At 46.2% G+C, this 14445-nt stretch overlaps 1 protein-coding gene and 2 pseudogenes across 1 annotated transcript in view; all 3 read right to left on the bottom strand.

Annotated features, from left to right (window-relative positions):
* Window positions 1–14445, bottom strand: part of LOC133283275 (olfactory receptor 14C36-like) — a 538687-nt gene that overhangs the window by 342248 nt on the left and 181994 nt on the right. The gene's annotated exons all lie outside the window — the stretch shown is intronic.
* Window positions 8925–9866, bottom strand: LOC133283276 (olfactory receptor 5J3-like; annotated as a pseudogene).
* On the bottom strand, window positions 13383–14314 carry LOC133283283 (olfactory receptor 5G9-like; annotated as a pseudogene).

Raw genomic sequence — 14445 nt, 5'->3', positions numbered from 1 at the left:
GACTTTGTGAGCCTCATGCTCTGCCAGGGAGGAGGGGAAGCCAGGAGGAAGCAGAGACAGGACACGTGACCCAAACTGACCAAAGAGGTATTCCATACCACAGCACGTCATGCCCAGGATGTAACTGGGAGTTAGCCGGAAGGGCTGGGAGACTGCAGAGTTGGAGGAGGTATCGGGCAGAGCTTGGTCGGGCTGGGGGGGGCGAGTTATAGGTCGGCTGGTGCTGAGATGATGTATCCTCTTCCCTTGTTATTTCCTTTATCATTATTATCACTGGTGGTAGCAGTAGTGATTTGTGTTATACCTTAGTTACTAAACTGTTCTTATCTCAACCCGTGGGAGTTGCATTCTTTTTGATTCTCCTCTCCGTCCCTCCGGGAGTAGGGGTAGGGAAAGAAGGGGGGGAAGTGAGTGAACGAGTTACCTGACTGGGTTTAAACCACGACACATGGGAAGGGACCCCTTCCACTAGAGCAGCTTGCTCCAAGCCCCTGTGTCCAACCTGGCCTTGAACACTGCCAGGGATGGGGCAGCCACAGCTTCCCTGGGCACCCTGTGCCAACGCCTCAGCACCCTCACAGGGAAGAACTTCTTCCTTATCTCCAACCTGAATTTCCCTGTTTCAGTTTAAACCCATCACCCTTTGCCCTATCAATGCAGTCCCTGAAGAAGAGTGAAATTCAACATGCCATCAAAGCATGGGAGAGGTAGCATGACCAGGGTCAAACTGGACCCACCACCCATCAAACCCTTTTGTACCTGCTTGGTTAAAGAGGAAGGTGGTGGTGGATGCAGTGCCTGCAGCTCCTCCTGGAGACCATGCGATGGGTTGAAGGAGAGATGCCTGGGAGCAGGATGCTCCAGGCTGGCTGGTGGAGGGGTTTTATCTCACAGGAGGCATTACCTCAGAGGCTTGTGTTGTGCAAACTGTTCTCCCAAAGGACCCTCCTCCATCGGATAATTAGTTTGACTTGATCAGCAAAACAACCTCTCAATTCCTCTCTCCCCAAACTCCTTCTGGCTGCATCAACACCTCCAAGACCAGTTCTCCTGCAGAGACCTACCCAGGAAGGCAGGCCCAGGACAGTTTGCTCTGTCTTTCCCCATCTATCACATACCTCTTCCTTTCAGTGTTTCCCTTTACTTCCACAGAGATCATCTAATATTGCATTGAAGGGAGCTGAAAACAAACACAACAAAGCATCCTCTGTGTGGATGGTTTGAGGTGCTCATGGGGATTATTTTCCAAAAGACAGCTTTATTTCCATGCACTTGACTAGTGATTGTACAACACTTAGGTCAAAAGCATTGGCTCAAAACATGGCTGCTTTGAGGATATAGCAGGATGAAGTCAGATTTCCCAGCCTTCATCTGAAGAATCCTGAGTGCTGGTGTGTCCTGAATGCTTCTCCTATATGAAGAGATATTATAAAAACCTTGGTAAAAAAATTAACTGATAACCTTGTCCCAGACATTTAGAAAACACAAAGGATGGGGCAAACAGGTCGCTTTAAATGTTTTCAATGCAAACCTTGTTTTCTGCTAGAAAGCAACAGACTGACAGTCCAGGAGATGGACTGGAGGAGGGCAGAAAAGGATTTCTGAGTGGTTTTGAATGTCTTTCTTCCACATTGGGTACTGGGCTAAAGCAAAGGCTTATGAAGTGGGAAAATCAGTATAACAGAGAGACAAATAACTCTCAATCAAATTCTGGAAAGAAGAAAAATATATAATTCAAAGATCATTTAAAGGAACAACATGAAGGCAAAAAAGGCCACTAAGAATGCCTGGGTGCACTTGTGCAGGGTGAATAATGCAGCTTGAAGTCCCAGATGCAGACAGCTGGGTACTGCACTTGCTCCATCAGCTTTGTCAGGGGACCCAGCCCAGCAGAACCTTGGCTTTTCAGGGGGGAGGAGGACCCCAAATCCTCCCTCCTAACAGCACTCAGGTTTTTTACAACCCTACTTAAAATCACAGCAGAGCAGAGGCTCAGATATGACTTGTCCCCATTTCCCACAAGGGCTTTGACTTCAAGAGACTGACAGCTTTATTTCTTAGAATTGCAGCCTGGTTTGTGTTGGAAGGGACCTTAAAGCCCTCCAGTTCCAACCCCTGCCACGGGCAGGGACACCTTGCACTAGGGAAGCTTGCTTCAAGCCCCTGTGTCCAACCTGGCCTTGAACACTGCCAGGGATGGGGCAGCCACAGCTTCTCTGGGCACCCTTTGCCAGTGCCTCAGCACCCTCCCAGGGAAGAGCTTTTGCCTAAGAGCTCATCTCAAAATCCCCTCTGTCATTTCACGTCACCAAACCTTGTGGGCTGGAGTTGAAATACCTGGAAATATCAGTTAATATTTCCTTAAAACCAGAAATAACACCAGAAATCATTTGCTAATATAAAACATGAGCTTAGATATCTGCTGGTTTGATGCCAGCAGGGCAAAGCTGCCACCTACCTTCTCCCTTTTGCACTCTGAAGCCTGAAATAAAGTTTATTGTTATGTTTAATAACATTTAAATAATAAAATATATTAAATTCAAGTAATATTTAAGTAAGAATCACTTTGGACAACAACTTTCTTTCCAGTACACAGTCACTGTCAGGTCTCAGGCTGCAGCCAGAGAAAGTCCTGTCCATCCCAGCACAGAATGTAGCCTTGGTTTAAGGAGAAGCGTGTTTTCCAGCTGTCATGCTTCCAAGTATGTTTAGTCCCTTCTTTATGAAGGTGCTATATCCAAGCATACTTGAAGGTGCTATATCCAACCATCCTCATCAAGGTGCAATATCGAACCATCCTTGAAGGTGCAATATCCATCCTGCTGCTTCTCACCAGGGCAGGGTAGTGCTCTCCTTTCAGCTGACTAGGAACCATGAATGGACAAAGAGGAGAAGACTCTACTTTTTGCTATCCTCATGGCAGGGGTGTCAGAGCAGGAGAGGGCTAGCAGTGGTGGTCCATCACAGAAGAAGTGATTGATCGTCTTGGACCAACAGAACGGGAGACGAGATATGGAAACCGTGTGTGTGGTAGAGCTGATCACGCCAGCTAAGAAGGCACCAGCCAACAACCCAGTGCAAAGCCTTTGGGACATGACCATGGAGTAGGAGAAGGGGGTTACAAATGGCCACGTAGCGATCGTAAGCCGTAGCAGCCAGCACGTAGCACTCGTGGGAATTATTTCTCATCTTTTGGGTGCTGCCAGTCCAGTGTGAGTACATGAGGAATAAATAGCTGTTCTCTGTGACCCAGGAGGACCTCTTTGAGAGCAAATGTGGCTTTCCTTAGGGTAGGATGGTGCAGAGCCAGGATTTCTCACCCCACTTTGCTTTAGACACGATGCCTAACTTGGAGACAAAAGATACATTCAGGCTTGATCAAAGATAAATTCTGCCTGGGAGAAATCAGCAGCTCCTAAAATCACAGCTTACAACAGGCAGAATAAATCTTCATTGATTTTTCCTGCCTAACATTAATCATCACTTGACAGAGTTACACCAGAGAGCAAAGCAGGAGTGCGCGTGGCTGGTATCTGACAAGCAGAGCCATGCTTAAGAGTCATCATTATTTGATGACCTTTTGCTGAAGGGGTGAGCTCCCCCTCCAGAGCCAGACTCCTCAGTTCAGATGTCTTGTGAGCAACGCGTGTGGTCTCCTGGTGTTATTAATGGGGATTTAGAGCTGCTTTTCACTGCTCACATAGAGATGCCAGAGGCAAAGCAGCTCCTGAGCCATCACCATGGAGCTGGAAGATGTGACCCAAGTAATGAAAATCAAACTGTTTGGGTCTGGGGCTCAATCCTCCCCCTGAGGCAGCATCCACCTGCCCAGACACACACATCTCCTGCCAGGGGACAATTGACCTGAAGCTCACAATTAACAAAGGCTCACCCTCACTTTTTCTTGCTTGACAAACCAAGTGCTTGGTCTGAAGTGATCCAAGGGCAGATATGAAAGCTGGGATGTTTCTAAGGCTGCAGCTTGTGCTATACACGACAGCTTCCCCCAGCAATCACATTTCCTTGCAGTCAGAGCTGACACTGACTGGAATGGAGATAAATTAATCTGAAAACCCATACCTTGCCGCCCTCGTTTAGATATTATCCATGCAGGTTGTGGGTCCACACTCTGCTGAAGAGTTGACTGAATATTTATCCCTGCATTCCTGGGGAAAGGACCTCCATTTGTGGCTTTCCTACTCCGATTTGGTAAGATCTTGCTTTTTGGCCAAGCTTTCAACAAGCTGCCCTAGGACTCACCAAGCAGACTGTTGCTAGTATTATCCAAGATGTAACTCGTGACATTATGGATAGGAGAACATCCAGATGCTGTTATGATCCTACAGCCAAGCAAAACCTTGCAGCATAACCTCCTGGTTAGGTAGCAGTTACCTTGCTCTCATGGAACCATAGAATCCCAGACAGGTTTGTGTTGGAAGGGACCTTAAAGCTCATCCCGCTCCAACCCTTCCCGTGGCAGGGACACATTCCACTGGAGCAGCTTGCTCCAAGCCCCATCGAACCTGACCTTGAACACTGCCAGGAGATGGGCAGCCACAGCTTCTCTGGGCACCCTGTGCCAGCGCCTCAGCACCTTCACAGAGAAGAGCTTCTGCCTAAGAGCTCATCTCAATTTCCAGTCTGGCAGTCCAAAGCCATCATAGTGGATGTTATCCTCAAGATCTCAGTACAGGAACAAGAGGAAGGTGCCAGATATATAAAGTCATAACACACTGCTTGGTTACCTGCTCTTTCGAGAGTCTTACAGCACAAACTGTCTAATGAGTGAAGAAAAGGATTGTTTAAAATATGAAGCAAAAGAGCCCCATGCTCACAGCACCAGCATCCCTCTGATTCCTCAAGGGGATGGTTTCTGCTGCCCTGAAATAAAGCAGAGGAGGTAAGGTTTGCTACAAGGCCTGTGGATACTGTGGATGCCACAGGACAAAGCAGGGTTTTCATATCAGGGATTTCTTCCTCTTTGCTCTCAGATCCACTTGAAATGGGTTTTAATACTCCCAGCTTCTCCAGGCTCCAGCTAGAAGGGTAATGCTGCCTGTCTTCTCCCATGCAGCATCTACCCGTCCTTCCAGAGCCTTGTCCTTTGTGGTATTCACCGAGCCAGGGGTAAAACAAGTCAGGGGATTACACATTAACCGCCAGGGAGCTGTCAGACCAGGCAAGGGACAGCCCAAAGGGCTCCCAAGAGCCAGGTCAGGATACACCCAACAGGTTTTAAAATTAATGGCACCAGAAGGTCTTATTTGAACAATATCAGCCCCTTTAAGAGTTTTATCCAGCCTTCAAAAATCCCCAGAGGTGGTTTAGTGCATAGCAGTATGTAGTGTGTCATATCCATATTCAAAAACAAGATTACCTCTTGAGAAGCACTCTTGGAAGTGTTCAACCCTCTGTGTAGTTACAATCCAGCTCTCCTTTATCTCAGTTCATGCTGCTACTTAGAAGGAAAAAATAAAGGCAGAACTTCCTTTGCAGCTGCCTTTACTTTTCAATCAGAAATGCTTCCATTACTGTGCGCCCAAAGATGAGAGGGGGCTGCAGGGCCTTCCAGGAAAGGACAGAAGTCACCTCGTTACTCCCCAAAAGCCCTAGTAGGGAATGACCCTGGTTATTCCTGCCTAGCACTTAACGCTCTGCAACAAAAGGTGGGTTTCCTACCCCATGCAGGTTACCAGGATGGATCCACCAGTAACCCAGGAACTTGGTTACTGTATAGGCATCCTCACCCATTCAATTCAGCATCAGAGAGCACCTAAATAAGCCCAGCTGCTCCCCTGGGATTATTTAGGTGCTGATGGGTGTGATTTACATACATCAACAACAAGGAATTAAATCCTTCACCTCCATGGGATAAAGGTTGAGACCTTACCTGAGATCTGATGTGTTTTTGTTTGCTTTCATTATAAAATCTGGGATGGCTTTGTCAGGACTAAAGATGTGCAATGGGGATACTTTCTGAGAGGGATCTGTGAATCTGTAGGAAACAACTGATGGAGAAAGGAATCATTTCAAACACCACGAATTAGCACTTCAAATTGTGTATGGATAGCCCAGACTATTTAATGAAAAAAGCATTTAAAAGGCAGAGTGAATTTGATATCCTCAACATCAGGAGGACATGGATCAAGTCCAAAGGAGGCCACGAGGACGCTCAGGGGCTGGAGCAGCTCCTGTATGGAGCCAGGCTGAGAACATTGGGGCTGCTGAGCATGGAGAAGAGAAGCTGTGTGGAGACCTCAGAGCAGCTTCCAGTGTCTGAAGGGGGCTTCAAGGATGCTGGAGAGGGACTTTTCATCAGGGACTGTAGTGACAGGAAAAGGGGTGATGGGTTCGAACTGAAACAGGGGGAGTGCAGGTTACAGATAACAAGGAAGCTCTTCCCTGTGAGGGTGCTGAGGCACTGGCACAGGGTGCCCAGAGAAGCTGTGGCTGCCCCATCCCTGGCAGTGCTCAAGGCCAGGTTGGACAGAGTGTTGGGTGACATGGTCTAGTGTGTAGTGTCCCTGACCATGGCAGGGGGTTGGAACCAAGCTCCTTTCCAACCCAAACCACTCTATGATTCTACAATAATCTACATTTCATACAACCTGAAGCCTCAGCCAAGAACTGCACTAGGAAAAGTGGGGTTTAAAGCATCATTTCTAAATGTGAGGGGACTTTGAAGCTGTTAAACTATCTGACATTGCTTTAACAGGGTCAGGAAATAAACTGCCTACATGGAATCAGCCACCTGTAGAGGCAACATGATGGCCTTAGTTTATTTATCTATTATTTCTCAGTTTCTTGAGTAAGAACAAGCCACTTGGCTACCCAAAGCTTCCCAGCACGTAAGAAAATGTCTATAAATATATAAAGGGGGAGTGTCACGAGGACGGAGCCAGGCTCTACTCAGTGGCAAACAATGATAGGACAAGGGGTAATGGGTACAAACTGGAACACAAGAGGTTCCACTTAAACTTGAGAAGAAACTTTTTCTCAGTGAGGGTGACGGAACACTGGAACAGGCTGCCCAGGGAGGTTGTGGAGTCTCCTTCCCTGGAGACATTCAAAACCCGCCTGGACACATTCCTGTGTAACATTATCTAGGTGTTCCTGCTCCGGCAGGGGGATTGGACTAGATGATCTTTCGAGGTCCCTTCCAATCTCTAACATACTGTGATACTGTGATACTGTGAAAAAGGTGGTTTTATCTTAAATGAAAGGAGTGACTATTGCAGAAACCTCCACTAGATGGTGGTGTTGTATAAGAAATCCCGATCCATGAGTTTCTAGCCACTTATTTCGAAACTTCTGCCTTTTGATACCTAGAGGGACTCCTGTGACCATTTTGCACCTCTTGGAGGTGACCACAGAGAGCAATGGTACCAAGAAGGAACAAAAGTCGCATAGAAAAAGGAATGAATTTTCTTCAGAAGTAGATGAAATGCAGCTTTGAAGGGGAAATGGGCATCTAAAGAGCAGGCATATGTGGGTACTGTCATGTCCTGCTGGCAACAGTAAGAGTCAGCATCAGGATGGTAACTTTAGTAAATTAGAGTAAAGAATAAGAATATATATATTATATATATATAATAAATATATATATAATAAGAAATAAAATGTAAAGGATAAAGTATAAAGTATAAATAAAGAAGAAAGTATAAAAAAAGAATAAAGATTAATTCCTTAGTGCTGGCCAGGGTCACATCCCTGTTTGGGTTATTTTCCCCAGGATTAAAGAGTGTTTTTCCCACTGGGGAAGCCACAGGTCAAGTGACCACAGGTGGAAAATCTCCATCCACGACTCAGCCAAGCCTTCTCCTTCCTATCAGCCCATCAGCTCCAAATCCATTCCCAGAGGAGCTTGTTAACACAACTGGATCAGGGACATCTCTCGCCTTTGAGTGATGAGCTGCTAAAGAAATAGGAAAGTTTTGGGTGTGTGGGGAAACCCTGTGGTGACTGTTTTCCCTGGTGGCATTGTGATTTTATAGCAACCAAGATATGGGGGAGCTGCAATTTGTGCCAGGAATGACTTCTTGCATAGGAAATAAAGACTTATGATTGGGTTTTTTCATTACCTTTGATTTTCCCGTTGTTTCAGGGTCCTGGTGTGTTTCCATGTTATCTTTGGGTTTCTCTAATCCCAATTGCCTCAAACCAAGGTGCAACTCTCCTGCGGCAAATTCTACTGATAACATTCTTGCCTTTGTTTTTAACAAACCACTCTGGGTATAAATTAGAAAACTCCTTAGAGCTTCTCTTAAAGGCTTTGAGAAAGGCAGAACTTGAGGAGGAAAACTGAAAGGGTGAAGTTCTACAGCTGCCTGAAAAGAGGTGGCAAAGCCCAATTTGAATGTGATTTAACTCAGCAGCCTGGTTCCAAACACAGACCTGTTGAAGAATTTGCATTTCACTCACTTGGCTCATGCACAATACCCATTGCTCCATAACTGCATTAAAACATCAGTTCATCCATTTAGATCTTGGGTTTCCATCCTTCCTGGGAAAAGCCCACAGCAGATGGACCCTCCCCACCCTATAAATCACTGAGAATCCAACTAAACTGAGGAAAGGAAAATCAGTATCGTGGGTGTTGGTGTTGACATTTAACATAAGAATATATTGTGTTATATATAAATCTATAGTTTAGGACGCATTTAATATTGTGCTTTTGTATATATAGACACATATACATATAAGTTTATGTGTATAATTTGCCAGTCATAGGAACAGAGACCTCCTAGATGTCCTTTGTGAGCCATAACTATGTCCTGCTGGTCATAGTCACATCAGTGACTAGTCATGGTCACATCAGGTTGCTCCTGGCCTCATTCAGGCAGCTTCTGAACATGTCCATGGGTGGAGGCTCCACAGCCTCTGGAACAAAGCCTCATGTTACCCAAATCCCTGGATCAGGGTTTTCAAAGCCTGACTATGATTCTTTCTGCAGTTCTCCACAGAGCATCCTTCATCTCTTTGTTCCTCAAGCTGTAGATGAGGGGGTTGAGCATGGGGATCACCACCGTGTAGAAAACAGAGACCACTTTGTCAGTGTTCAGGGAGTAACTAGAGCTAGGGCGTAAATACATGAAGATGGTTGTTCCATACAACATGGTCACCACAATCAGGTGCGACATGCAGGTGGAAAAGGCCTTTTTCCTGCCCTCAGCAGAACGAACACTCAGGATGGCAAAGAAGATGAAGAGGTAGGAGACCAGAATGGCAGAGATGGTGCTGAGCTCAATGACACCAGCCGAGGAGAAGAGGATCATCTCATTGATGTACGTGCTGGCACAGGACAGAGCCAGGAGAGGAGGAACATCACAGAAGAAGTGGTTGATGACATTGAAGCTGCAGAAGGGCAGCCTGATGATGAAGGTCATCTGAATGATGGAGTTCAGGACACCCCCAATATAGCACCCAACCACCAGCCCCACACATAACCTCCGAGTCATAAAAGAGGAGTAGAGCAGGGGGTTGCAGAAGGCCACGTACCGGTCATAGGCCATGACAGCCAGCACAAAACACTAAGTTGTCACAAAGACGATGTAGAAGAAAGCTTGACCCATACAGCCAGCAAAGGAAATGGTCTTCTTCTCCCACAGGAAGTTGACCAAAGTCCTGGGGGCTACCACAGAGGAGAAGCGGATGTGAACAATGGAGAGGCTGCCCAGGAAGAAGTACATGGATGTGTGGAGCTGTGGGTGACCTCGGATGGCTACAATTATCCCTGTGTTGCCCAGAAGGGTGACACTGTAGATGAGCAGCAACAGGACAAATAAGGCTGCCTTCATCTCCACTTGGTCACTGAGACCCTTGAGAATGAACTCTGCTGCTGAGGTGAGATTCTGCTCTGCCATTCTGGGCTTTTGTATCTGGCAAGGAAGGAAAAAAGTCTGGAAAATACAGGACAGTGGAAACCATGCCTTTATTTGAACTGGAATGGGATAACTTGACAATTAGCACCCTGTGCATCAAGGGCATCCCCACTATTCATTTCCAGGGAGCTACAGTGGAATGGACTGCTCTGTGGCCATCTGCTCCAAGCTTGCCCTCTTACACAGCCCAAGGAAAGAGGAGGCCCCTTCTGAAGTGAGAGCATCCCAGCTTCCCCAAACACCTCTGAGCAGATCCATTTATATCACTCAATCCCATTTTGGTACCTACAGTTTGATGAGACCAATGGCTACAGCAGCAGAGAGGGATCGATGTGACACAAACCAAGCCATCAGCTCTGCCCTTGATCTCCTGTGATTAAGTTTCTCTGAAGACAGCACTGATTTTGGAAGCAGCTTCTGGCTATAACTCATATAAGACTAAAAGTACTGTAGCTTTCCTTTGGTGGTTTTGGAAAAGTCATTGAGATGAAGGAAAAAAAGCCTTTAATTTGCTGGGAATTAAGGAAGGAGAAGGGAAGGGGTGCTGCATGACCCTAAAACTCATTCAGGACATGAAGAGTTTAATATTACAGTCTTCAAAACCCTGGGGAGGTGAAGCCAGGAGATCACATGGGTCTGAAGATGTGATTCCCTTGGTACAATTGAGAGAATATACAAATAAGAGGAGTCAACACCATGATGACACCATTGAGCTCTGCTAAGGCAAACTCACTCAACTCTGGTTGTCTAAATTAGGCATTAAGTTAAACTGCTCACCCTCATGAAAGTGTGAATTACAGGTTTCTGTCCCTGATAACATGAAGGTTCGGATAAAACAATTAAATCTTTACAGGATTAAAGATGAGAATTAAAATCTTACCCCACCAGATGAGTGTCAGGACCAGAAGACTCAGCGAAGATCCATTCTCCATCAACAGAATATTTCTTTGTAGAAATATTCTTTACATTTTAAAGTGAATTTCACTATTTCAGGATCAGTGGCTAAGCTAATCCTTCCTTGAGAGTGTTCTCCTCTCTTCTTCTCCAAGGCTCCTTAAACATACCATAAGCACCATGATAAGCACCAGTGCCTAAAGGGGCCACAAGAAAGACGGAGAAGGGCTTTGGACAAGGGCCTGTACGGACAGGCCAAGGGGAACGGCTTTAACCTGCCAGAGGGGAGACTGAGATGAGCTCTTAGGCAGAAGCTCTTCCCTATGAGGGTGCTGAGGCACTGGCACAGGGTGCCCAGAGAAGCTGCGGTTGCCCCATCCCTGGCAGTGTTCAAGGCCAGGTTGGACACAGGGGCTTGGAGCAAGCTGATCCAGTGGAAGGTGTCCCTGCCCGTGGCAGGGATTGGAGCTGGATGAGCTTTAAACTCCCTTCCAACCGAAAGCAGCCTGGGATTCTATGAGTACATCCCAGCAAGAATATTTCATCTCTTTAAAACCAACACAGAGGAGCAAATCTTTACCTGGCACTATTCTGAGCAGCCTCCCCAGTTGCTGCAGTGATTTCTACCAGAGAAGGGCTAACCTGGACCTTTCATGGTATGGTCTCATGTACCTGTGGAAGGGGGTCACCTCTTACAGCTGCAAGTTCTCTTCCACATTAGATGACACTGGATATCTGCACAGCAAATCGAGGGGATTATCTCTTGAAGGCATCCTCCTAGCTTCCAAACAAGAATGTCTCTCCTGAACCTTCAAGAGCTTCCAGCCTATTTTCATCACCAGATGAAGTTCTTCACTTGCACCAATGTGTTACTTTTACATCTCTCCCTGCAGGTCTATAAAGGCAACAGACACAAACACTTGGGGAACAAGTGTTTGTCATGGTTTTGGCTACAGTTCAGGGCTCTAAGATACATGAACCTTGGTTATATATTACTGGCCCCTGAATGAGAACCCATGAGTCACAACAGCCTAAACTGCTAATAAAGGCTTAGCTATGCACACAGGCTGATGGAAAATCTCTTCTAATTGTTGTCACAAAGATCTCTAACCTGTTACAACATTCAGCAGCCTCCAGGGACAGGAAAAGTAGAGATCCAAACAAGCACAAGTTGTTCTTCATAAGCCCTTTTGAAGAATCAAGGGGCAGGTGAGAAGGTGCAGCCAAAGGGCAGTCTGTGTCAATTATCTTAAACACCTGCTGCAAGCAGCTTAGCTAATTACCTCTGGATGGATGCCTGGAGAAGACAGCTGGGATTATAGAAGATGAAGGCTGACCCAAGCCTCCAAGCACTAAATGAGCCTGAAAGGCTACTGATGGTTAGGAACACAGGGGTCTATCTAGGAGCAACTTGTCAGAACATGACTGATGGTCCATTAGACCTTTTTACTGTGCTCCAGGTACTTCCAGAGTGTTTCAGCTACCCATTTTTGACTCCTTTTTGCACAGAGACAAGTCATTCCACTGCTCCACTTCTATTGCAAGACCAAACCCATTCCATTACAACCTCTTTTGAAAAGGGATGATGTTAATCCAGTTCTTTCTACAACATTTCTGGAGGGGTGTAGCAGCAAATTGATAGTATATTCATGGTAACTTCAGTGTCGTTTGCCTCTGCTCAACACACTCAATAGACACCAGATTCTTCCAGTGTCTGGAACATTTTTGGGGGTTACAATTCACACTGTTTCTTTCAGTATAGCTGAGTTTTCCCTTTAAATACTAGAAGCCCATGCTTTGAGATCAGACCGACAGCATGAACAGAGTCATATTTGGATCAGATTTGATCCATAAGTGGGATTTATTCATCCATCAGTTGCCAACAGCATTAAGCATTGGTATATGGGCTAACTGCCAAGAGTCTCTTTGCAGTCAGGAGAAATGAAGGTGTTTCCTGCAGCTTTAGGGAACTTTTCTTCCTCCTCTCTCCTCCAAGCCTCCTTGGTCTGCTCTGTGAGTTCTTCTGCATGCTCCCATCTGTCACGGGGATTACCTGGAAGCACTGAAATTCACCTTAAGTCCATAGATCACATCTCATGGCTGGAAGAGGTACAGCACTTGGTAGAGCGTCCACCATACTGGTGAATGATGTCCCAGCTGTAAGAGACCACAAGTGGGCTCTTGAAAAGACAGCTGAGAAAACAGTCCAAGTCCTCAGCAGAAATCTCATAAATGGGTTATTTTAACAGGACCGAGCCTTGTCATCATATTTCCCTTCAAGAAAGAAGCGATTTGGAGTTGCTTAAGCAATGGCAGGTACATAGGAAAATCCAACACATTCTTGCCTTCAAATATTCAGGAACAAGTTGGACATTTTAGCATGTTTCATCACAAATCAATCTTTGGTGGCTCTTCAGCGAGTATGTGTTTCTCCTGTTCTGAAATACACAATCAAGAGGCAAATGTATAGCAAATTACGCCCACATCGATAAAGCTGGTCTACAAAATGGACAATAATATATAGAAGTATCATCACAGCTTCTCTCCAACCTCAAAAAGACTCAAAAACACCAACCCCACTCCCATCACTAAGTGTCAAACCATTTACTACTTTGGCAGGGAAATAATCGTTCTCCCCACTGTTCTCTTCAGAGCAATCTTTACCTCCTTGTTCCTCAGGCTGTAGATGAAAGGGTTCAACATTGGGGTCACCGTGGTGTAAAAGACAGAAACTATTTTGTCCCTGCCCACGTTGTAGCTGGAGCTGGGCCGTAGGTACACGAAGATAAGGGTCCCATAGAAGATGGTGACAGCCACTAGGTGGGATGCACAGGTACCAAAAGCTTTGCCCAGCACAGAGCCTGTCCTCATGACGGTGAAGAGGATGTGGCCATAGATGAGGATGACTGATATTGTGGTGATCTTACTGAAGCCCCCAAAGCAAACAGCAACACTTGGTTGAGGGAAGTATCAGAGTAAGCCAACTTTGAGAGTGGTGGCCCATCACAGAAGAAGTGGTCAATGACATTGGGGCCACAGAAGGACACCCTCAATGCAAAGCCTGTGAAGACAGCTGAATTAAAAAGCCCAACTGCATAGGACCCAGCTAAGAGGGAAACACAGACCTTCTTGTACATGAGGATGGGGTAAGGCAAAGGGTTGCAGATGACAACATAGCGGTCATATGCCATCCCAGCCAGGATGTAGCACTCTGTGATTGCAAAAGCAGCATAGATATAGAGCTGTAGGAAGCAGCCAGCAAAAGAAAGTCTTCCTTTCAGACAAGAGGTTCAGCAGGATTTTGAGTGTCACCACGGAGGAGTAGCACAGATCCAAGAAGGACAAGTGGCTGAGGAAGAAGTACATGGGGCTCTGAAGCTGGGAATCGAGCCAGACTGCAGCAATGATGCCAAGGTTTCCTATCACGGTGGTGACATAGATGAGCAGGAAAAGCACAAAAGGGTAACCTGGAAGTCGAGGCAATCTGTGAACCCCTTGAAAACAAACTCTGTCACCGTAGTCCAGTTTTCCCAGGCCATCAGTGTCCAAGAGGCTCCCAGCTCCCAGGCAGCAGGGTGGTTTCCGTGGTCTTGGTTATGATGGCTTAATCCCTTGCTTAACTATTAGTGGGGTTTAATCCTGTACTCTGTAGATAATGAAGACATTCTCT

The sequence above is a fragment of the Pezoporus flaviventris genome, unplaced genomic scaffold (assembly GCF_033815535.1).
Source record: "Pezoporus flaviventris isolate CSIRO_AGI_PZ_B2104156 unplaced genomic scaffold, CSIRO_AGI_Pfla_v1 ptg000160l, whole genome shotgun sequence".
Lineage (NCBI taxonomy): Eukaryota > Metazoa > Chordata > Aves > Psittaciformes > Psittacidae > Pezoporus > Pezoporus flaviventris.
Note: the sequence above shows the minus strand (reverse complement) of the source record. Positions and strands in the feature narration are given on the sequence as shown.